The following is a 22,970-nucleotide window of genomic DNA, read 5'->3' as shown; positions in this document are numbered from 1 at the left end:
GCGCGCAAGCGCTCTAGATCCCCCTCTCTAGAATCCGTCCGATTGGCTCCGAGATCACCACTTCTATCGGAGCAGAGTCATAGGACTCATTCATCCAGGTCATCCAGCTTTCCGACCATGATATTGAGAAGGGTGGTCAGTAGACTCATAAAATCTCAGGCACTAGCCCAAATGCTCCAAAGCCCGTCTCACCAGACTGTGGCTCCCTCGGTACCACCATCGATTCCTCCCCTGACTCGCCTTTCGAGTTCGGAGCCGGAGTTTGTCAGAACCGTAACCTTGCCCACATCGGAGCCGATACTTCCACCTTCGGCTCCGGAGTCGTTGACTCCGACTTCTTCATTGGTTCCGTCCGTGGAGAGGTCCATCATTCTCGGAGCCTTCTCTGTCGGTGCCGGGAGCGGTTCGGGTCTCTTCGGAGCCAGGACTGCCTTTGGTGGCTGAAAGGGGAGCCTTCGAAGTGATGAGGAGTGTGATGGACCCAGTGTCCCCTCCAAGGTTAAGTTCTGCAGCTCCTCCCTTTACAGTGCCTGTTACGGTCTCTGGCCATCCTCCTGCATCTGACAGCAGAGATCCAAAGCGTAGGGTACCCACTTTGGGTGTCTCCTCCTCTTCCGAGGCCTCCAATGAAGCTTCAGGGGAACCCCCTAGGAAAAGAAAGTGCAAGAGGAAGCACATAGACTCCCCCGAGTCTGTCACGTCGGACACCGACTTGGATGAGTCTGAGGATTCCCCGAGATCCCCTTCTGAGGATGTCTCTTTCAGACATCCTAGAGATCCTGAAACAGAGGGTAAATTGGTCCACTCTCAAACCCTTTGAGGACGAGTCTGTTTACCTTGACGCTTTTGGATCTCGTTCTTCCACCTCCTGGGTGTCTCCCCATTTTGACCCACTATTGGAAGTAGTGGCCAGAAAGGCGTGGGCAGCTCCTGACTCAATGGAACCTACCCCTAGGAGGCCCTCTAAATTTATTTCTGCTCCGGAGGACAAATCCTTTCTGACCAAAGGTGTTTCAGTAGATGCTATGGTGGTAGCAGCAGCCACTAAGAAGGAATTAGCTGATCCTTCTGTACCTGTTCATCCTAACAGAGTCCAGGACCATGGACAGGTATGGTAAGCGGACATTTGCTTCAGCGACCTTCGCCATGTGGTCACTGAACTATTTGTCATTTCACCCGCCTTCAGAGAGATTTGCTCAAAGAGCTGGGTGAAACCATACAGGATCCTTCTGCTGCGGGTTATCAGGACAAGATGAACTCCCAGCTGGCTACCCTGAATTCCATTGTCAACTCCTCCATGCGGCTTATCTCCTACGCAGCCGATGGAGCGAGTAGGGCCGCAAGCACAGGTGTTGCATTGAGACATCACGCTTGGATGTGACTCTAACTTTGCTGATCCCTTCAAGGCGTCGTTCACCAACACCCCCTTTGATGGTTCAGAATTGTTTGGACCTCAGGTGAAGAATACCCTCACCAGATGCGAGCAAGGTGGTAAGACTCTCTCTGCCATGGGAGTCAACTTTGCCACACCTTCTAGACCTTATCCTAAGGGCCAGAAGGGTGGAAAGATGTGGTTCCACAAACCACAGGGAGTCGCGCCTGCCGCACGTGGTGAATTTCCCCCCAGAGACAGAGGGGGGAACAATAACAGACGCCGCCCCAGGGGCAGAGGGGGTCCACAGAACCAGGGTTCCAGGGAATCCTTCCCTGACCAACCCTTTCAGCATCCCCGAGAAGCTGCCCGACTGTCCGCCTTCGGAGGCAGTCGGGAATCCCTCTCCAAGACAAATGGGTACAGTCGATCATATCCGAGGGTTACAAAAATTCCCTTCATTTCCCCTCCGGTACAACCGCCAAGACCCCTACCAGACATACCACCCGGACAAAGGGGTCAGGCACAGCTAGAAATAAAAAAGCTGTTAGAAAAAAAGTCATCCAGGCAGTCCCAGCAGATCAGCTAGGATCCAGAATCTACTCCAGATTCTTTTTGGTACCAAAAAAGACAGGAGACTGGAGACCCATTTTGGACCTCAGCAGATTGAACAACTCTGTACAAAAGACAAAATTTCAGATGGTAACACTGCAGTCCATTCTACCCTTTTTGGGCAGAGACAACTGGATGTGCTCGTTAGACCTCCAGGACGCGTACTATCATATAAAGATACACAGGCGCTCCAGGAGGTTTCTCTGCTTCCGGCTCGGAGCCAATCATTATCAATTCAGAACCCTGCCCTTTGGTCTCACCACAGCTCCCCGGGTGTTCACCAAATGCTTGGCAGTGGTCATGGCTCACCTGAGACAAAAAGGATTCCAGGTGTTTCCATATTTAGATGACTGTCTCATTTCCGCTACCACCAAGCAGCATCTTATAATGGCCAGGGATTACACTGTTCAACTTTGCAACAATCTAGGTATTTCTATAAATTTTGCAACATCCTCCTTGTTGCCCTGTCAATGTATAAACTTTATAGGCGCCGTGTTGAACACCACAGAAATGTCTGCAACATTACCACCTCAGAGAGTGACAGACATACGGTGGAATGTTCAGATGTCCTTCAAGAATGCAACTGCAGTCCTGACATATGGGTTGTCCTGCCTCAGGCAACCCTTCGGTCGGCCAGATTCCAAAGTCTGGGTCCGGCGTCGGCCGATGTCGCCCCCTCCCCGACGTCAGAGCGGCTGGAGTACAAAGGCATCAGCCGACGCCATCTTCTTCAGTCTTTCTTGCCACGCGGTGCCCGAAGCAGAAGCAGTTTGCAAGTGCCGGTCGGTCAGCTCCTGTGTTTTCAGTTACCGAAGTCATCTAAAAGCTAAGTACCTCGTTGGGGAACATTTTTTCTTGCCTCAGTCGATGTCAGAACAAATTGAGAAAGTTAACAATTGTTTGTCTTGTGGTAAACAAATACCTCATAAGGACTTCCATTCTTACTGCCTCCCTTGCCTGGGCCCAGACCACGACGTCTCGGCCTGTGCTGCCTGTGCTTGCTTTAATAAGCGCACTCTCAGGCGCCAGGCGGAATTTGCCGAAGACTTTTTTGGCGAATCCTACGCTTACATCATGCCGTCGGAACAACCAACAGCACAAACTACCAAAAAACGAAAGGACCGGGACCGACATCCTCGGCCCGCGTCTTCCACCGATATAACGCCTAAGCCCTCCGCGAGTGCTTCGGTCCCTTCGGAAGCGGTAATTCAACCGCTCCAGGCCGATGACACCGCGTTAACACGTTCTTCGGTCTCTGAGACTACACTGGTGCCGGTTGTTGATTTTCCTCCAGAAACCGAAGTTCTGGATCTACCCGACACCTTTCCTGTGGACAAAGTTACCCCTGCACGTGGGGCAGCTAGGCCTCCTGTATCCATGTCCATCAAGGCCTTTGCACATGCTAAGGCCGCCAGCCAGGCCAAGGTTCATCCTAAACCTACTTCTCAGGCCCCTTCTTCTGATAGACAGATCATGTCTCGCTGCAGATCTAATCTCTCATCAGGGGGTCTCAGCCTCACCCAGACAGAGGTTCTCAGCCTCCTGCAGAAAAAAGGCCTAGAACTGAGCAGGCAGACAACCTCTCTTCAGATGAAGCCTCTGGGGATTCAGAGCATTCAGATACCAAAGAAGAATCCTTCCAGGCCTATGAGGACTCTGATGCTGAGGAATCAATTCCCTCTGCCTCTTCTCCAGAGGATTTTTCTTTTGGTGAAGTCCTCCACTCCATGAGGGAACATTTTAAGTGGCAGGGTCAGGAATTTTCTGATTCTAGGAAAAGGCTACGTACCTTCCTTAAGTTACCCCAGCACAGACCTTTAGCTATCCCTCCAGTTTTGGATGTCCTGGATGATGTATTCTCAGACTCCAGTGCTTCCCCTGATTCTCTCCCTCCTGCTCCTGTCAAGCCAGACGGATATTACAGGGTCCCTGACACTCACAAGCATCTCTTTAAGGCCCACTCTGTGGATCTAGAAACTATTTCACAGGGCCCCAAAGGAGTGGCTACCTCCTCAGCCAAGAATCCACTGCCAGCTGACAGGGAAGCAAGGTCCCTGGAGAGATGGGGTAAAAAAGTTTTTATACCTCTTCCACCCTTGCCATGAGGTCACTTAACTGTCTTTTTCATATGTTTCAGTACCAGGATTATTTACTGGATGATTTGCAGAAAAAGCTAGCTTCTCCTGAGCCTATAGATAGAAAGGCATTGCAGGATTTGGTTCATAATTCTCAGCAGGTTAGCAATCATTTTCTTCAGTGTGGTTATGATGCATTGGAGGCTTCATGTAGGGCAGCTATGACGGGGGCTGTTATCCGTAGACATGCTTGGTTGAAAGAACAGCCACTGCCGGATCATGTTAAAGTAAAGCTCCTGGACGCACCTCTGGATAAACAGAAGCTTTTTGGTGCTAATGCTCAGGTTGTGTTGAAGTCGATTGAGGAGAAGGCAAAATCAGTACAGACAGTAAAGGATTTCCTCCAGGTTCAGCCACCCAGATTCAACAGGAATTGGCCTTCAAAGAATTGGTCCTTTCCAGACTCTGACAAGTTTCAAAGGGGAAAGAACAGGCGTGCACGAGGTAGAGGGCAATACCGAGGCTCCTACAGGGGTCGCCAATGGCAACCACAAAATCAGAGAAGTGGCACAGGCAGTTCACCTGCACCACAGGGACAATCACAATGACTTACCTTTCACTCCGCCTACCAAGGCTCAAAGAGAAGCACCTCTAGGCGGAAAAGTATCTCTATTCTCAAAAAACTGGCACATTGTAACAAAGGACAATTGGATTCTGGACATAATACACAGAGGTTACAGGTTCCACTTCCATACCTTACTAACGGGACAAGGCATGCCAAACCTGCCACAAAATCAAAGGGCAGAGGCACTCATAGAAGTCTCAAAGCTGTTACAAATAAAAGCAATAGAGAAGGTCCCTCCTCGGGAACAAGGCCAGGGATTTTATTCAAGACTGTTCCTTGTTCCAAGAAAAGAAAAACAATGGAGGCCTATATTGGACTTGTCCGTTCTAAATACTTTTCTCATGGTGCCAAAATTCAAGATGCTGACGTTACAGCAACTTCTTCCCATGCTGGGCAAGGGGTCTTGGCTGGTTACTCTGGGCCTCAAGGAGGCATACCTGCATGTCCCTATCGGACACAGTTGCAGAAGATACCTCAGATTTCTTGCAGGAACAGAGCACTATCGATTCTCAGCATTGCCGTTTGGCTTATCTACTGCGCCCAGAGTATTCACGAAATGCCTGGCAGTAGTGGCACATTGCAGACTCCAGGGGATTCAAATATACCCATACCTGGACGACTGCCTCATACAAGCAGACAGCAAACAAACCTTGATAAAACACTTGGACTATGTCATTCAGTTGCTGCAGGCTTTGGGATACACAGTCAACATTCAAAAATCAAGATTACTGCCATCCCAAGAGATTATTTTTCTAGGAGCAAAGCTGGACACACAGCTACAAATGGCTTTCCTCACAGAGGAGAAACAAGAGCATTTAACAGATTACTTCAAAAGCCTAGCAAAACTAACCCACCTGACCGCAAGGAAGACCCTGCAGGCCCTGGGGTTCATGGCATCTTGCATTCTTCTAATCCCTCTGGCAAGACTGCACATGTGAAAGCTGCAATGGTACCTAAAAAGCTTGTGGTCTCAACACAGCCACAACCTAGAAGACATTATACCACTCATACCATGCCTGCAAAGGGAATTTTTGTGGTGGGCTCAAGCAAGTCACTTAAACGAAGGCATGCTTTTCAACAAAGCTCCAACAAGTCAAACTATTACAACAGACGCCTCAGACCATGGATGGGGGGGTGCACATGGACGGCAGATGCATTCAAGGGCAATGGACTCTCATGGAAATGCATCAGCACATAAATCAAAAAGAGATGCTGGCAGTGATGCATGCAATAGAAGCCTTTGGAAAATCTCTTCAGCAAGGTCATCTGCTAATAAGGACAGACAACACCACTGTCATGTGGTACATAAACAAGCAAGGGGGCACTCATTCCTACCCTCTCTGCAGACTAACAATGACTCTTTGGGAAAAGTCCCTGAAACTGAACATCTACTTGCAATCCCAGTTTGTTCCGGGCAAGGACAATGTTCTGGCAGACAGGTTGAGCAGAAATTTCTTGGATCCACACTAATGGATGCTACACCCACGCATTTTCTCACAAATAACATCCACATGGGGAAGACCAGACATAGACCTCTCTGCATCTCATCTCAATCATCACCTGGAAAGGTTCTGCACAGGGATGCAACATCCTCTAGCCTGGAGAACGGATGCTCTTTCCTTCAGCTGGAATGCTTTAACAATTTATGCATTCCCTCCTCTACCTTTGCTCACCAAGGTGTTACTGAAGATCAAGGCAGAACAACCAAGAGGAATCTTGATAGCTCCAGACTGGCCAAGGCAACACTGGTATCCTCTGCTACTGAGCATAACTCACACCAAACCGTGGCCCTTGCCTCAATGGCCTCTGCTCCTGACTCAACACAATTACAAGACTGTTCATCAGAACCTGCAAACCTTAAAGCTGACAGCTTGGAGAGTTCCAGGACTGTGACCCATGACTCCCTCTCCGAAAAAGTTCAGGAAATTTTGCTGGAGGCACGCAGATCTTCCATCAGAAAAACCTATTCGGCCAAATGGAAGAGTTTCACCATCTGGAATGTCAACAAGGGCCTGGAGGCATCACTGATGAACATACCTCAGATATTAGAATACTTGGCAGAAATGTTTCACAGTGGCATCTCGTACTCTTCCATCAAAATCCACGCTTCAGCTATCGCAGCACATTACAACTGTGATCCACCTGTGTTTTCGCATCCCTTGCTAAGACAGTTTCTAAGAGGCATAAAGAATATCAAACCTCCAAGGAAACTACCAATTCCTGCATGGGACCTCAATTACGTCTTGGAAAAATTAACTCTTCCTCCTTTTGAACCAGCAGCATCTTCAGAAATGCAATTTCTCTCTTGGAAAACGGTTTTCCTGTTGGCAGTCACCTCAGCAAGAAGAGTCTCGGAGATACAGGCCCTCATGGCAGTTCCTCCTTTTCTCATCTTTCATCAGGACAGAGTTTCCCTTAGGACCAATCCTTCATTCATGCCTAAGGTGATATCCAGAGTGTCTCTAAACCAAGCAATTCACCTGCCTACTTTCTTTCCTAACCCTCAAAATAAAGGGGAAAAGCTGCTGCATACTTTAGACATTCACAGACAACTACGCTACTACTTGGACAGAACAAAGTCCACCAGGAAGTCTGACCAACTGTTTGTAGCCTATGCTGCTGGAGTGCAAGGAAAAGCAGTCACCAAACAAACTATCTCAAAATGGATTGGACACTGCATCAGATTCTGCTTCTCTTTTTCCATGGAAAAAGTGTGCCAGCTAATATTAGACCACACTCCACCAGAGCTATGGCCACATCCACAGCCTTTCTAAGAGGAGTGGCTACAAAAGATATTCTAGAGGCTGCTACATGGAGCTCCGTGCATACATTTACCAAACACTACAACCTACCATTATACTCTAGATCCCGAGCAGGCTTTGCTTCGGCAGTCCTGCAGGGCCTTCTAGCTACACCATCTCTTGCTTAGTCCTACCACCCCCAGCTTGGCTATGGTATTCAACCCATATGTCAGGACTGCAGTTGCATTCTTGAAGGACATAGTACAGTTTTGTACCTACCATAAATGTAGATGTCCGATAGATATGCAACTGCAGTCAGGTTTTCCCTCCCTCCTACCCCTCTTTTTCCTTTTGGGTCCTTTCTCCCCTTACCTATCAGCTGGGGTTATATGTTATGGTGTATCTGTTTATTACTGTTGTGCATGTCTGGTTTTTCTGTTTATCCATTCACAAATTTAGCCTTCCTTGGAGGGCACCTGGCATCTGGGGCAAGAAACACTGAAGAAGATGGTGTCTGCTGATGCCTTTGTACTCCAGCCGCTCTGATGTCGGGGAGGGGGCGACATCGGCCGACGCCGGATTCAGACTTTGGAATCTGGCCAACCGAAGGGCTGCCTGAGGCAGGACAACCCATATGTCAGGACTGCAGTTGCATATCTATCGGACATCTACATTTATGGTAGGTACAAAACTGTACTTTTCTGTTTCAGTCCAACAGAGTTTTACTTTTCTGTTTCAGTCCAACAGAGTTCAAGTCAAGTTAGTGCTGAAAATGTTAGGCCTCATGGCAGCGGCGATCCTTCTCCTCCCATTAGCCCGCTTCCACATGAGAATCCTTCAGTGGATGCTGTTTTCTCAGTGGTCCTTTCAACAGCTCCCAATGACTCACAACATCACCCAGTTGCCACGGTGATAGCAATTCAAACAGACAAGGGACGGCTTGCACCTGTCACCCCTGGGATTCCGGATATTGGCTAAGGCTCTTGCCACCCCCATAGTGCCTTTTTTAGGCAAGGCTCAAATTCTAAACCTACCACCCTAGAAAACAAAAATGGGAAGAAACTAAGGGTAATGCTGCTCAATGCCAGAAGTCTAAATCTCAAAATGCATGCACTCGAGGCCCTTCTCAGTATGGAGAACATCGATGTCTGTGCTGTGACTGAAACCTGGTTCAAGGCTCCTGAGAGCACCCCGGCACTATTAGGTTTTACCTCATATCATGCGTCGCCCCAAAACCCGGACCACACCACAAAAGGAGGGGGTGTATCCATATTCATCAAGGATACCCACACCTCCAGGTTGGTGGCACCGCACGAAGCATCGGAAACCATCCAGGTGCAATTAACCATAGGCAGAACTGCTCTACAATTTGTAGCATGTTACAGGCCACCCTCTCAAACTTAGGAACCCCACACAGCCTTCCTGAAGACACTGGAGGGTATAAATGTATCTCCAAACACCATTATATTGGGTGACTTCAACTACCCGAATATAGACTGGGAACATTACTCAAGCCCCAACTTTCTAGCCCAAAGGTTCCTGGAGTTCATAAATTCAAATGCCATGGAACAACTGGTCACCGTTCCCACAAGAGGAGAAAATTATACTAGATCTGATCATCACAAACATGGGGACAAAATGCTCCACACCGGAAGTATATCCCTCATTGGTGAGATCAGATCACAAACTTATCTCACTGGAAATCCACATCCCGCCCCCACCCCAAACAAAAAAGACCACAGTGAAGAACTTCTCTAAAGCAAACTTCACACTACTCAAGACTGCTGTGGTATCCTTCAAGGCCCCCGAGCCAGTGGAAACCACAACCCAAGCTGCGGAAGCCCTTACAGATGCCTTCTACAAACACCTCCAGGACTGCATGGATCAGGCAATCCCTAATAAAACCAAGACTCTTTCCACCAAGGGCAAACGTCCAGTCTGGTGGACCCCAGCCATAAACAAACTTTACAATAAGAGGAGAAAGCTGTTACATAGAGCAAAATCCATAAAAGAGAAGACACCCTTGATCATTATTAGTAAAAAAATACGAGCACTCATAAAATCATCCAAGGCCAACTTTGAGAGAAAAATTGCAATAGATTCAAAAGGCAATCATAAGGCCTTCTTCAGCTATGTTAGAAACCTGGATGGAAACTCCCAGATATGCGCAGAATTAGTCCAAAATGATACAGAAATCACTGAACCCACAGACATTGCCAACATACTGGCAGACAGGTTCAGTGCAAAGTTCACCCCCCTCTCCCCCCCCAAAAGGAGAGAGAACTATCCCAGCGGAGTGTAGCCTCCCAGACATCTCAAATGCGCAGGTGAAAGCTGCTCTCTCTAAAGCTAAAAACACAGCATCAATGGGACCGGATGGTGTCCCCGGCTGTGTGCTACACGAACTCAACGAGGAACTAAACCCGCATATAAGGCAGCTGTTTAATCTTAGCCTTACCACAGGATACATGCCCAAGGAGTGGCGTACGGCAACTGTGGTCCCACTCCACAAAGGCGGTACCTCTACGGACCCTGGAAATTACCGCCCCATAAGCTTAACAAGCCTGGTCTGCAAAGCTATGGAGAGGATCATAATAGAACTCGTAAACAAAGACATAGGGGACTTGCAGACATTGGACCCGACCCAGTTTGGCTTTGTCAAGGGCAGATCATGCCTTTTGAACTTGGTCGACTTCTTCGAAACAGTCACCAAGGCCATTGATGAGGGAAAGGCAGTCCATACAGCCTACCTTGACCTTGCAAAAGCTTTCGACACAATATCCCACTGTGGTATTATAGAGAAACTTAACAGCTTAAATGTAAACCCATATGTCACAAGATGGGTTGCAAACTGGCTAAAGGACAGAACCCACAGGGTTAGAGTTGCTGGCGCCATGTCAGACTCCAAGCCGGTCACAAGTGGTGTCCCACAGGGCTCAGTCCTTGGCCCCCTGTTGTTCGGCATTTACTTCTCAGAAGTACAGGCAAACATAGGAGGACTATGGCTGACAAAGTTTGCAGATGACTGCAAACTGGGCGCCATAGTGGAAAGTACATCGGACACAGATATCCTTCAGAGGGTCTCACGGAAACTGATAACTGGTGCCAGAGCCATGGCCTGAAGTTAAATGCCAAAAAATGTATAGTCATACCCTTCGGGGAAAAACAAGGTAACCCCAAGCTACCATATAGGTGGCAATCCATTAAGCACAGAAGAGGTTATCAGGGACCTGGGGACCCAGGTTGACAGTGGCCTTTCTTTTGACACTCACATTGCTAAAGTGCTTAGAAAGACCCTCTACATTGCCCACCTGATCATGAAGGGATTCACATCCAGATCAAGTGAGGTCATTGTTCCCCTGTACTCTTCACTTATCAGACCAATGATAGAGTACAATGCCCCATTCGGGATGCATCTCACCTGACACATGCAGCAATTGGAGAGACCCCAAAAGTTCCTCACCAAAAGGATAAAGGAACTCCAAAATCTGTCATATGCTGCCAGACTGAAGAAACTCCAGCTCTATTCAGTCGCATACCGCCTGCTCAGAGGTGACCTGTGCCTGACATACAAGGCCATGTCCAACCCGGAATTAATGGACATGCTCCACCTCAAAAAATCCAAATCTACCAGATCCACTAGAGCAAGTGACTTAAACCTTAGCACGGATATAAATAGGACATGCTGGAGGGATAGATTTGTCACCCACAGACTCCCTATGCTGTGGAATAGAGTCCCGGTCCATGTGAGGCAGAGCACCTCGCTGGCTCTGTTTAAGAGAAATCTTGACCGGTGGATGGGAGATCGTAGGTTTACCCCGGGAATCATCTCTGTCACTGCTGGACAGAGGCACAACAAACTAATGGGCACAGTATTTTTTTAACATAAGGGGTGGCGTAAGCCACAAAACTTTGGGCTAGGCTTATAAATGCCTTAGGGCAGATAGCCTAGTATAAATCTATGAACCTATAACCCCATCATGCAAGAAACACCTCTCCTGGTGGATGGTTTCCCCTCAGCTCTTTCAGGGCAGACCCTTTGTTCTTCCACCCCCAGTTGCCACGGTGACAGCGGATACCTCCCTGATCGGGTGGGGGGGGGGCACTATCAGGGCAGGACTGTCCAGGGCACATAGCAACAATTAGAATGCCACCTGCACATAAATGTCCTGGAGATGAGAGCGGTGCTTTTAAGGTTGCAAGCCCTTCAGAACTCTCTTCCCACAGGGACTATAGCAATTCAAACAGACAATATGTCTGTGGTGTGGTACATAAACAAGCAGGGAGGAACAAAGTCCTACCCCCTATGTCGAGAAGCACTCAGACTTTGGCACTGGGCGATTTCCTCTCAACGGTTTCTGATAGCAACGCACATCCCTGGGAAGTCCAACGTCATAGCGGACAGATTGAGCAGAACAATCCTCATGCCTCACGAGTGGTCTCTAAATCAAGCGGTAGCAGGCAGAATATTTCAGAAGTGGGGCCAACCTTGCTGTGATCTTTTCGCAACCCCTCAAAACAGCAAGTGCCTTGACTTCTTCACACTTCCCTCTACCAGGCCATCCCCCCAGAGACGCTCTTGTTCACGATTGGCCCCAGGGTCTTCTATATGCCTTTCCCCTCTTACCGTTGATTCCGCAATTAATTGAGAAAGCAACCGCATTGAGATCCAAAATTATTCTCATTGCTCCGTATTGGTCTCGACAAGTATGGTTTCCGTTCCTGCACAGTTATCTACTGGAACAGCCTTGGCATCTGGAACCCCTTCTGGATCTGTTGACCCATCTAACGGGCAAACTGTATCAGTCTCTTCATTCCCTCAACCTCACAGCTTGGTTGCTCCACTTCCAGCCATAGCCAGGCTTCCCCTTATTTCTCTTCCTGTCCGTGATATCATTCTTGGTTCCCATAAGTCCAATACTAGGGAGACTTATGCGAGTAAATAGAAGCGTTTTTCGCTCTGGGCACAAGCTAGGTCCTTGGATCCTTTCCATACACCAATTCATAAGGTTCTAGACTTTCTGGTGGAGCTTTTTCATTCAGGGTCATCGTCAGCCACTATCAGAGTACAATTAGCGGCCATTGCTAATTTTCATGTGGGGCTCTCAGAAGCAAATATTATGTCTCTCAAACTCTGTAAAGCCTTCCTCAAGGGCATCTTCTTGCTTAACCTCCCGTTAAGGATCCGCCTCCACAATGGGATTTAAATTTGGTTCTAACGTCATTGATTCTGCCTCCCTTTGAACCCGCAGCCTCTTGCTCCCTCAAGCTTCTTTCTTGGAAAACTCTGTTTTTAGTAGCCATAACACCTGCCAGAAGGGTATCGGAACTCCAAGCCTTGTCTGTCGGTCCCCCTTATTTGGTCTTTCATAAAGACAGGGTAACCCTCAGAACAAACCCTTCCTTCCTACCGAAAGTTTTCTCTGAAGCAAATCTAAACCACTCTATTGACTTGCCTGTCTTCTTCCCAGACTACTCAAACAGGGCTGAACAGAAATTACATTCATTGGATGTTCATCGCCAACTACGGTATTATCTAGACAGGACAAAACAATTCAGAAAGTCAGATCAGCTCTTTCTCTCTTATGCTGAAGGGAAGAAAGGGCTTCCAGTATCAAAGGTTACTCTTTCCAGATGGTTGACATCCATTATTACCTTTGTCTACGAGTTGAGACACAGGCAACTCCCGTCTAGGCCTAAGGCTCATTCAGCTAGGCACTATCAACATCAACAGCCTTTCAAGCAAGGTTACCATTAGACGCCATATGTGCAGCAGCTACATGGGCTTCTCAACATACCTTTATTGCCCATTACAAACTTGATATAGCCTCCAGAAATAGAGCTGACTTTGGTTCCACCGTACTCAGGAGTCTGTTCCATTGAGCCACCCAGGACCAAGGTGCTAGGGACGCTGTCCCATCCAGCAAGAATGAAGGTGAGAATGACAACTTAACATTAAGAAGTTATGTTCTTACCATAATGTTCCATGTTAGTTGTCTTCTTCTCGCCTTCTTTCTTGCGTCCCTCCCTCCTGCCCCCTAGCCTGGACAGACTTGAAGGTCTCTGAGTCCTTCTATTTCATGTGATACAATACTTTACGGTTTCCCCGTATCTTTAGTGTTACAAGCAGGGAGTCCGTACTTGGAAATAAGGATAATAATAATAAATTTATACTATTGTGTTAGCTGCCAACGAGATCTGGGGAGTTAGCGCATGGTATTGTGGGATATAGGGCTGCCTCGAGCCGGTAAAAATAGCTCTCGAGCTATAGTATAGGCAGAGTCGGAGCCGAGGGTCGGCTCTGAACCCATCCCATCCAGCAAGAAAGAAGGCGAGAAGAAGACAACCAACATGGAATGTTATGGTAAAAACATAACTTCTTATTATGTTGTGGTCACTTAAGGTGTCTGGGAGACTGCCTGTGTGAGGGTACAATGTGGGGTTTTTAGTTAGGACCCAGTCAAGGATGGATTCCCTTTTAGATTTTTTATCACATCTAGTTGGAATTTGGACTAGCTGCTGGTAGCCATGGAGATTTATTAGATTACTTGGTGGTTCTGATATATAGGTGAACCAATCTAGGTTGAAGTCCCCTAGAATAAGGGTTTCTTGTGAGTATGTGGAAGAACACCAGGATAAGAAGTCTTCAAGGCTAGCAGGTGTATTACCAGGTGAAATATAGATCACAATTGTGGTGATGACCTTTTTTGGGTGAAGTTGAAGTTGCGAGATACGCTGTTTATCTTTCGGCTTTTCCTAGTTAGATAAGTATGTCCCAATTATTGGGGGAGGGGTTGGAGTTTGGTAATTGACAGATAGTTAAGTTGGACTTGTACAGTAAGGCAGTTCCACCCCCTTTATAAAGTGGTCTGTCTTGTCTAATGATATTGTAGCCAGTAGGGAGAACTCCTGAATTAGCTATGTTTTTCTTTAGCCAGGTTTCTGTTACAGCAACTATGTCTGGGGAGTAGTGTGCCATTGTGGCCTGGAGTTCAGGTATTTTATTTTTGATACTTCTAATATTAATATTTAGCATTAAAAGATGGTTAGTTTTGCTGCTGCTGTTGATTTGCCCAGGGATGAAGAAAGTGGGGGTGTTATGTTCAGACATTTGGGTTGGAGCAGTTTGTGTTGGACAGAATGGATTTGGGCCTGGGTTGGGGTGGATATCCCCACTTATGGTGAGCCTGGTATTAAAATGGTGATACAGATGTTTGAGTTTGGTGAGGAGTGCGAGAAAGTATTGTGTTTTTTTGGAGTAGGAATGAGAGCATATGTGTTTTAGTTCTGAATTGGGCCGTTATGTTGTTCTTGAACAATTGTGGGCAGATATTATGTGTGGTGTCTGTATATGAGAGTGCGTAATATAGTGTTGTGCTACTACGTTTAGGGATATTGCTAGAGTGATAACTTGTGGTGGTGTAAAGAATTATGAGATGACAGACTAGACTTAGTTGTGTGATAGTCATGGTTATAAAGTTTAAATTGGTTCTAGGTGGGGGGTCTGAACAGGAATTGTAGCGTTGCACTATATGTGGATGGGGAAGTAGTGTGGATGAAGTAAAAAAATGCCTAGTGGGAATGAGAGTGATTGGGATTATTTTGTGTGGAGCAAGTTGGTGTGGTATAATGTAATATGACTTGAGCTGTGATTGGTGGAGGTGATGTGAGGGTGAGCTGTAGGTGTGGCTGTGATTACTATAAATGTAGGGGTAACGGGGGCAGGAGGGAATAGGGGGCAGGGGAGCGGAGAGAGCCCAAGCGTTAGCGAACGGAGCGGGTCAGAGCCCACCAAGACAAGTATTACTTTATAAATCTGAACACTTTAAACAAATTCCGGAGATCTAATGGCTTACCAGCAAGCAGAATGTAATTGCTGAAGAGCACTTGTGTCCTGGTGGGAGACTAGAAATTTAAAGATGGCTCCAGCAGGATTCTAATATAGACTTGGTATTGGGGGAGGGAGATAGCACAAGGGGTGTGAACCAGGTGGAATGCAAAGAAACCAGTGAGGCAATCGGTGAAAATCAGTGAAGGCCTCAGAGGGGGTAAGTAATAATTCAAGCTACCTGTAAAGTGAAGGAGAGAAGAGGCAGCAAAGTTTATTAAGGATGGGAGTGTGTCTTCACATTGACTTGCTGATTAGTAACCAGTTTGTGCACAGATTAATATCGAGTAGGGAGATACGTTAGCAATGAAGGGGAATGTATAGAGATGCAAATAAATAGGTGGGCCTCCAAGTGATACAAACTAAGACAGAAAGCATTGAGAGGGCTGCTTGATGGTTAATTTCGTCACAGCGATCTGAATTAAATGTATACTGTCCATTGGGCAGTTAGGATTACTGTACTAGCTGGGGGGGGTCACAAGGCTACAACAGTCAGTTCAGTCAGTATTGTTAGCAAGCTGAGAACTACTAAGAAATGCTGCTAATGTAATAGCTTCACTCTATGCTCAAAATGTATATCCTTGTTTAGTTTGCAGTACTGATTCCTTCTTGTACTGTATGGGTGGAGTGGTAGAAGGTTGCTAGAATAAAAGGTCTTATGTTACCATCCATTTTCTGAAGGGTATTAAGTCTGAAACTCGAATGTTTGTCATTATCGAGTGAATTCAATCCTTACTGATTTGGCATAAAAATCCAGAAAAATCACAAAATTTGAAGAATGGACCAAAAATATGAGGTGAAAATCTGGACATTTTGAAAGGTATTACTTCCTTTTCCCTGGATTCAGTTCACTTGCCAAATGCATCAATCTGAAATGAGTTTTCAGGCACAGATCCGAGTCATTTTTAAAGTGTTTAGTACACTCCATAGAAAGATTGAAGTAATGGGGAGAATGCAAGATGTATTGGTCTAGATATGACTCCCAAAATCATGTTAACTGGTACACAATAGCTTTACAGGTTATTTTTCTCTAAATTTTCTTGCTTGTTGCTATATATGGACTGTTGGGAAAAGCAGGCAAGTTTTAGTGCAAGTTCTTGGAATTTCAGAAAGCTATGGTATGAATATTTCTGTGCTTATTTCAGTTGTACTGTTTGCTCTGAATGTCATTTTCCCCATGAATTTTAAGTTAGGTTGCATGTTTTTTTTTTTTTTTTTTTTTAAAGTTTGGGAGAAATGTAAAATTACTATTTTTGACATCCCATTGAGTTGCTTTCAGTTCGATATGAACGGCTTTTTTATTATCAGGTATAATAACATCTAGTGTTTGCAGGTCCCTCTAGTTTGTTGTGCAAGTCTTTAAATGTTAGAAATCATTAATAAACATCAATCTCAGATCTGTACAACTTTGTGTAATTCTTTACAAGAAAATGTTCCATTTGTCATAAAAATAATTTTATCTAAGCTCTGAAATATTTTAAGAAAAAATATAGTTGTGTAAGGGCCCTTAACCATAACAGTAGATGTTTGATTAAATCACTTTTGCAGTAGGTTTAGGATGTGCCAAGGATTTAATAGCTGGCCATTGTTACTAAGATTTTGGCTCCTTCCACATGTACCTAGGCTGCTAGCAGCTTGAAATGTCAGAGGAGAAAATAATTAGCCTGGGCGAGAAACTTGTCAGGTCCCAAACCCCCCCCCCCCCCAAGCCTTTTTGTGTTGGAGGGAAGCCTTCTAGCTTATCAACCAAGACTGAACTTGACACTCAAGAGGGAGTAGGTAAACACTTGCACCACACTCGTACACCACCAAAATCCACACATAGAAGCACAAAAACATTTGCGGAGGCTCTTGGTAATAATCTGCTCAAGCAACAGAGACCTCCAAAGCAGAAATGCAAGCAACCTCCACCCCCCAACACAACCCAAATAACACACAGCCCACAGACTCAGTGTGCCACTCAACCACAGCCCATAAGGCAAAACAACATACCCAACACTAGTCATAGGCGACTCTATAGTCAGGCACACTGATGTCCCACTCACCAGGCTTAACAAGGAGAATGTTTCTGTCCGCTGCTTGTTGGGTGCCAGGATCTGCCACATAACCCACGCACTTGGGTCACTCCGCAACAAGTACAAATGTGACTGTCATTGTCCATGTTGGTGTGAATGACCTGAGACGTACCTCCCTAAACTACATGAAAAGAGACATGGAAGAGCTCTCCAATCTTGTAGCCCAGGCAGGTATGACCCTAGCCCTGAGTAGCATCCTGCCATTGCCCAGAATACCGCAGTACAAGGACAAAATGATTCACTTCAACAATTGGCTAAGCTTCTGGTGTCATTCTAAGTGGGATCCAGTATCTGTCTGCCTGGGACGACATGGTCGACAGACCATGTTGCTTTGCTGGTGATGGCCTGCACCTTGTCACCCCTGGGATTCCAGATACAGGCTAAGGCTCTTGCCTCCCCTATAGTGCCTTTTTTTAGGTAAGGTTCAAATGACAAATTCACCACCGTAACAGGAACACGCAAGCAAAAATTGAGGGTAATGCTACTCAGTGCTAGAAGTCTAAATCTCAAAATGCACTCCATCAAGGCACTCCTTGAAATGGAGAACATCGATATCTGTGCAGTGCCCGAGACCTGGTTCAAGGCTCCAGAGAGCACCCCTGCATTACTAGGCTATAACTCGCACCACACTTTTCAGCCATCTAACCTAGACTGGAACACCAAAGGTGGAGGTGTCTCTATTCATTAAGGATATCCACACCTCCAGGCTAGTTGCTCCGCATAATGCATCTGAGGTTATCAAAGTGCAACTAACTAGGCAAAACTGCAATCCAAATTGTAGCTTGCTACAGATCCCCCACCGTTCCCCAGGATTCCCGCTCCTCTTTTCTTGACATACTGGAAAATATTAGGGTTCAACCAAACACCCTAATAATGGGGGAGTTCAACTACCCCACCATTAACTGGTAAAACTACTCGTGTACCAACTCCTTCGCTCAAAGCTTTCTGGAATTCATAAATTCCAATGCACTGGATCAACTTGTCCAAACCCCCACCAGGGGCAACAATATCCTAGGCCTAGTCATTACCAGTATGAGTGACCGGCGTTCCACACCTGAAGTCAACTCCTCGTGGGTCAGATCCGACCATAAGCTAATCACCCCCCTCAATAAGGACTCCATGGTAACAAATTTCTCCAAGCCAACTTTATGCTTCTTAAGACAGAAGTGGCGAACATCATGACACCCATGCAGATGGACAATACAGTTACAACTGCTGAATCCTACACAAATGCCCCCTAGAAGCACTTACACAAGTGCATGGATTGTGCTATCCCAAACAGAACTAAGACACTATCCCCCCAAAAAAGGAAGCCAATCTGGTGGTCCCTTGCCATAAACAAACTCTACAGCAGAAAGAAGAAACTGTTGCAAAAGAAAGTAAAATCCTATGAGTGGAGAAGCTCTCTGGTCAGCCTCAGTAAGAATCTGAGATCCCATATAAGATCCTCCAAAGCTAGCTATGAAAACAAAATCGCCACTGATTCTAGGGACAACCACAAAGCATTCTATAGCCAAGTCAAGAATTTCATTGGCAACACCCAGATCTGCTCTGAGTTACAGCACAACGGCATGAAAATTACAGAACCAACTGATATTGCCAACATCCTGGCAGGTTCAGTGCTAACTTTACCCCCCCTCTCACCCCCTAAAGGGCCCATAGCTATACAGGAAGAATGCAGAGTCCCTGTAATCACAACTACTTGGGTAAAAGCTGCACTCTCTAAAGCCAAAACACAGCATCCATGGGATCGGACAATATCCCAGGCTGCGTTTTACATTAACTACAGAACGAGCTGGCTCCCCACCTAAGCACCATTATCAATCATAGCTTCACGTCAGGCTTTGTGCCCACTGAATGATGCGCAGCAACAGTTATCCCACTCCACAAAAGGGGGAGTCACCACTGATCCTGGGAACTATCACCCTGTTAGCCTGATAAGCCTGGTCTGTAAGACCATGGAACGTATCATCATGGAACTCCTAAACAAAGACCTTGGTAACCTGCAAACTCTGGACCCCACCCAGTTTGGGTTTGTGAAAGGCAGATCATGCCTCCTAAACCTGATCGCCTTCTTTGAGGCAGTCACCAAAGCTGTAGACGAGGGTAAGGTGGTTCACACAGCCTATCTTGAACTTGCCAAGGCTTTCAACACCATCCCCCATTCTGACAGAAACCACACTGCAAGAAAAAATCTGCAGGCCTTGGGATTCATAGCATCTTGCATATTACTAATGCCATATGCAAAACTGCATATGAGGAAATTACAATGGTACCTGAAAAGCGTATGGACTCAACACAGCCACAGCTTGGAAACTATAATACCACTCATTCCCTGCCTTCAACAGGAGTTTCTATGGTGGGCTCAGGCATGTCACCTCAACAAAGGGTCAGCCTTTTACCTTACCCACAGCCAGGCAAGCTATAACAACAGATGCATCGGATTATGCCTGGGGAGCACACATGGCAGGACAGTGTATTCAGGGTAAATGATCTGCAGATCCAAGGCATCTACATATCAATCAAAAAGAGATGCTAGCTGTACAAAATGCCCTAACAGCTTTCAAGGACCTCCTACATCCAGGACAACTCCTAATAAAGACGGACAACACCACAGTGATGTGGTACATAAACAAGCAAGGGGGCACACATTCCTACCCCCTATGCAGGCAAGCAATGACCTTGTGGAACACAGCACTGACCTACCAAGTTAAACTACAAGCACAGTTCCTGCCAGGAAAGAAAAACACATTGGCAGACGATCTAAGCAGAAACGTCATAGAGCCTCACAAGTGGAAACTAGATCCACAAGTATTCGCAATGATAACTCAAAAATGGGGGAGCCCAGACATAGATCTGTTTGCCTCCCCCCAAAACTACCAACTACGGAAATTTTGCACAAGGACATACCACGCACTAGCTTGGAAAGTGGACGCCCTCTCATTCAGTTGGAAAACATCAACAGTGTATGCCTTTCCTCCACTACCTCTTCTGGCAAAGGTGCTGCTGAAAGCCAGATTAGAGAGGCCACAAATGATACTCATTGCCCCAGACTGGCCACGCTAACACTGGTATCCAATGCTAAGGAACATGGCTCAAGGCTCACCATGGATTTCACCTCATATTCCTCACCTGCTCACTCAGCAAAACGATCAGATTCTACACAGCCAGCTCAAGACTTTAAATCTGGCTGCATGGCAAATTACCTAAACAACCAGTCAACACTTCTCTCTAAAGCTGTTATGGATGTCATTCTGGAGGCCAGGAGGCCCAGCACCAGGAAAGCCTATTCAGACAAATGGAAAAGATTCTGTGCCTGGAACCAGGCTAAAGGCCAAAATCCCCTTGTCCCAAATATTCCTCCGATTCTACAATCTTTAACTGAGATGTTGCACAAGGGACTTTCCTTTTCATCTATTAAGATCCACGCCTCAGCTATTTCAGCTCAATACAACACGGATCCTCCTATATTTTCACATCCATTACTAAGACAGTACCTCAGAGTGGCTAAGAACATAAGACCGCCCCGGAGAGCACCAACACCAACTTGGGATCTCAACTTGTTTTGGAAAAACTTACACTACCACCATTTGAACCAGCTTTTACAGCTGATTTACAGTTTATATCATGGAAAACTGCCCTGCTGCTAGCAATAACTTCAGCACGAAGAGTCTCAGAGCTACAGGCCCTAATGGCAGTGGAGCCTTTCATCATTTTTCATCAAGACAGAGTCGCTTTACGAGCTAACCCTTTATGTCAAAGGTGGTATCCAGTGTGGCCTTAAACCAAACCATTCATTTGCCCACCTTTTATCCAAACCCCCAGAACAAAGGGGAAAGGCTCCTACAGTCTTTGATATTCACAGGCAATTACATTATTACTTGGATAAAACTAAGGCTTTCAGAAAATCTGACCAGCTCTTTGTATCCTATGCTGCAGGATCACAAGGAAAAGCTATCTCAAAACAGACCATTTCAAAATGGATAGGACATTGTATCCATTTCTGCTTCCCACACCATGGGCAACCTGTACCTGGTAACATTAGGCCCCATTCCACCAGGGCTACAGCAACATCAACAGCCTTCCTCAGAGGGGTACCAACCAAGGATATTTTGGAGGCTGCAACTTAGAGTTCAGTGCACACCTTCACCAAGCACGATCACTTGCCTCTGTACTCTAAAACCAGAGCTGGCTTTGCCACTGCAGTTCTGCAGGGCCTACTAGCTTCTCCAAACCCTGTTTAGTTCCACCACCCATCCTTAGCTTTGGGATTCAATCCAAGTGTGATGACTGCAGCAGTGTAACACTATGAACATAGTACAGTTTTGTATCTACCATAAATGTAGATGTTAGAGTGTTCACACTGCTGCAGTCCAGGTTACCCTCCCTCCATCCCTTCTGACCTAGCTGAACTTTTCTATATCTTTCTATCCTGTACAACCTTTGTGGTGTATTTGCTTGTAACTGAAGGTATTCCTTTTATATGTTTGTTAGCAATATGTATTGCCTACCTACTTGGGGGCACCTGACATCTGGGGCAAGAAAAACTGAAGAAAATGGCGTCGGATACCTCTTGTATACCCCTGGAGCTCTGGCGTGAGGGAAGAAGCGACAGCAGCCGATGCCGGACCAAGACTTTGGAACTCTGGCTGACTGCGGGACCGCCTGATGGCAGGATAACCCAAGTGTGATGACTGCAGCAGTGTGAACACTCGAACATCTACATTTATGGTAGGTACAAAACTGTACTTTTCTTATACAGTTTTGTATGCAAAGCCCCTTTCAAAAACATTGACCAAAGACTGGTTTCCTAGCAGCAAGTTCCTTTGTAACCTTTAATACCTGCTGCACATTCTTAGGAAAAAAGATGCCTAAAAGATATCAAAATTGAATCGTCTAGGTGATTTCCAGGGTGGCTGCACACTGATCTAACGACTCGAAAAAACAAAAGCCTGGAAGAATAGAAGAAGCTTTAATCCGCTATTTAGCTGAGCTAATACTTCAAAAATCAGAAACTGAAATGAAGAAAAGGCTGCCCGAGTGTGAGGCTTCTCAAGAAGAGCTGTTTCAAAAACATAAAGTAGAATTAAAAGACACAGTGAGCAGAGAAAACGTGGTTTTATGGTGCATCAGAGAAACTGAAATGAACAGACTGTATTAAGTTTATGAAAAACAAGCATTTGGACTGGGGTTCCACAGCAAGATTGTTAGAGGAACAGTGCTGTGTATGCTCCAAACCTGGCCATGAGAAAGCAGCCATGATGTGTGTTGGTAGAGATGCAATCATTCCAGCACAAAAAGTTGATCCTGCGAAAATTGACAGAAGGGAAAAAGTATTGAAGCTGAGGGCAACAGTGTGTTTGTGGACAAAGATTATTTAGTGTACGGTACCAGGCAAAAGAGAAGCAAATTTATCCCAGCAGTTGGGAAATGTTGGGAGGCAGGTGTTTGATTCACACGTCAGAATATTTTTTTTTCCCCAGGGAATTGCACTTTTGATGCAGAACAGGCAAAGGAAGTAATTAAAAAAAAAAAAAAAAAAAAAAGATGATCTAACAGAGTGAGACAGCAAGCAGAGGTGC

At 46.1% G+C, this 22,970-nt stretch overlaps 1 protein-coding gene across 1 annotated transcript in view; it reads left to right on the top strand.

The window, feature by feature from the left end:
* Nucleotides 1-22,970, top strand: part of LOC122806764 (sorting nexin-1-like) — a 1,692,021-nt gene that overhangs the window by 118,647 nt on the left and 1,550,404 nt on the right. The window lies entirely within an intron of this gene.

The sequence above is a fragment of the Protopterus annectens genome, chromosome 7.part0, assembly GCF_019279795.1.
Source record: "Protopterus annectens isolate FY-2018-M chromosome 7.part0, PAN1.0, whole genome shotgun sequence".
NCBI classification, from domain to species: Eukaryota; Metazoa; Chordata; order Ceratodontiformes; family Protopteridae; genus Protopterus; species Protopterus annectens.
This window is presented reverse-complemented; position numbering and strand designations above follow the sequence as displayed.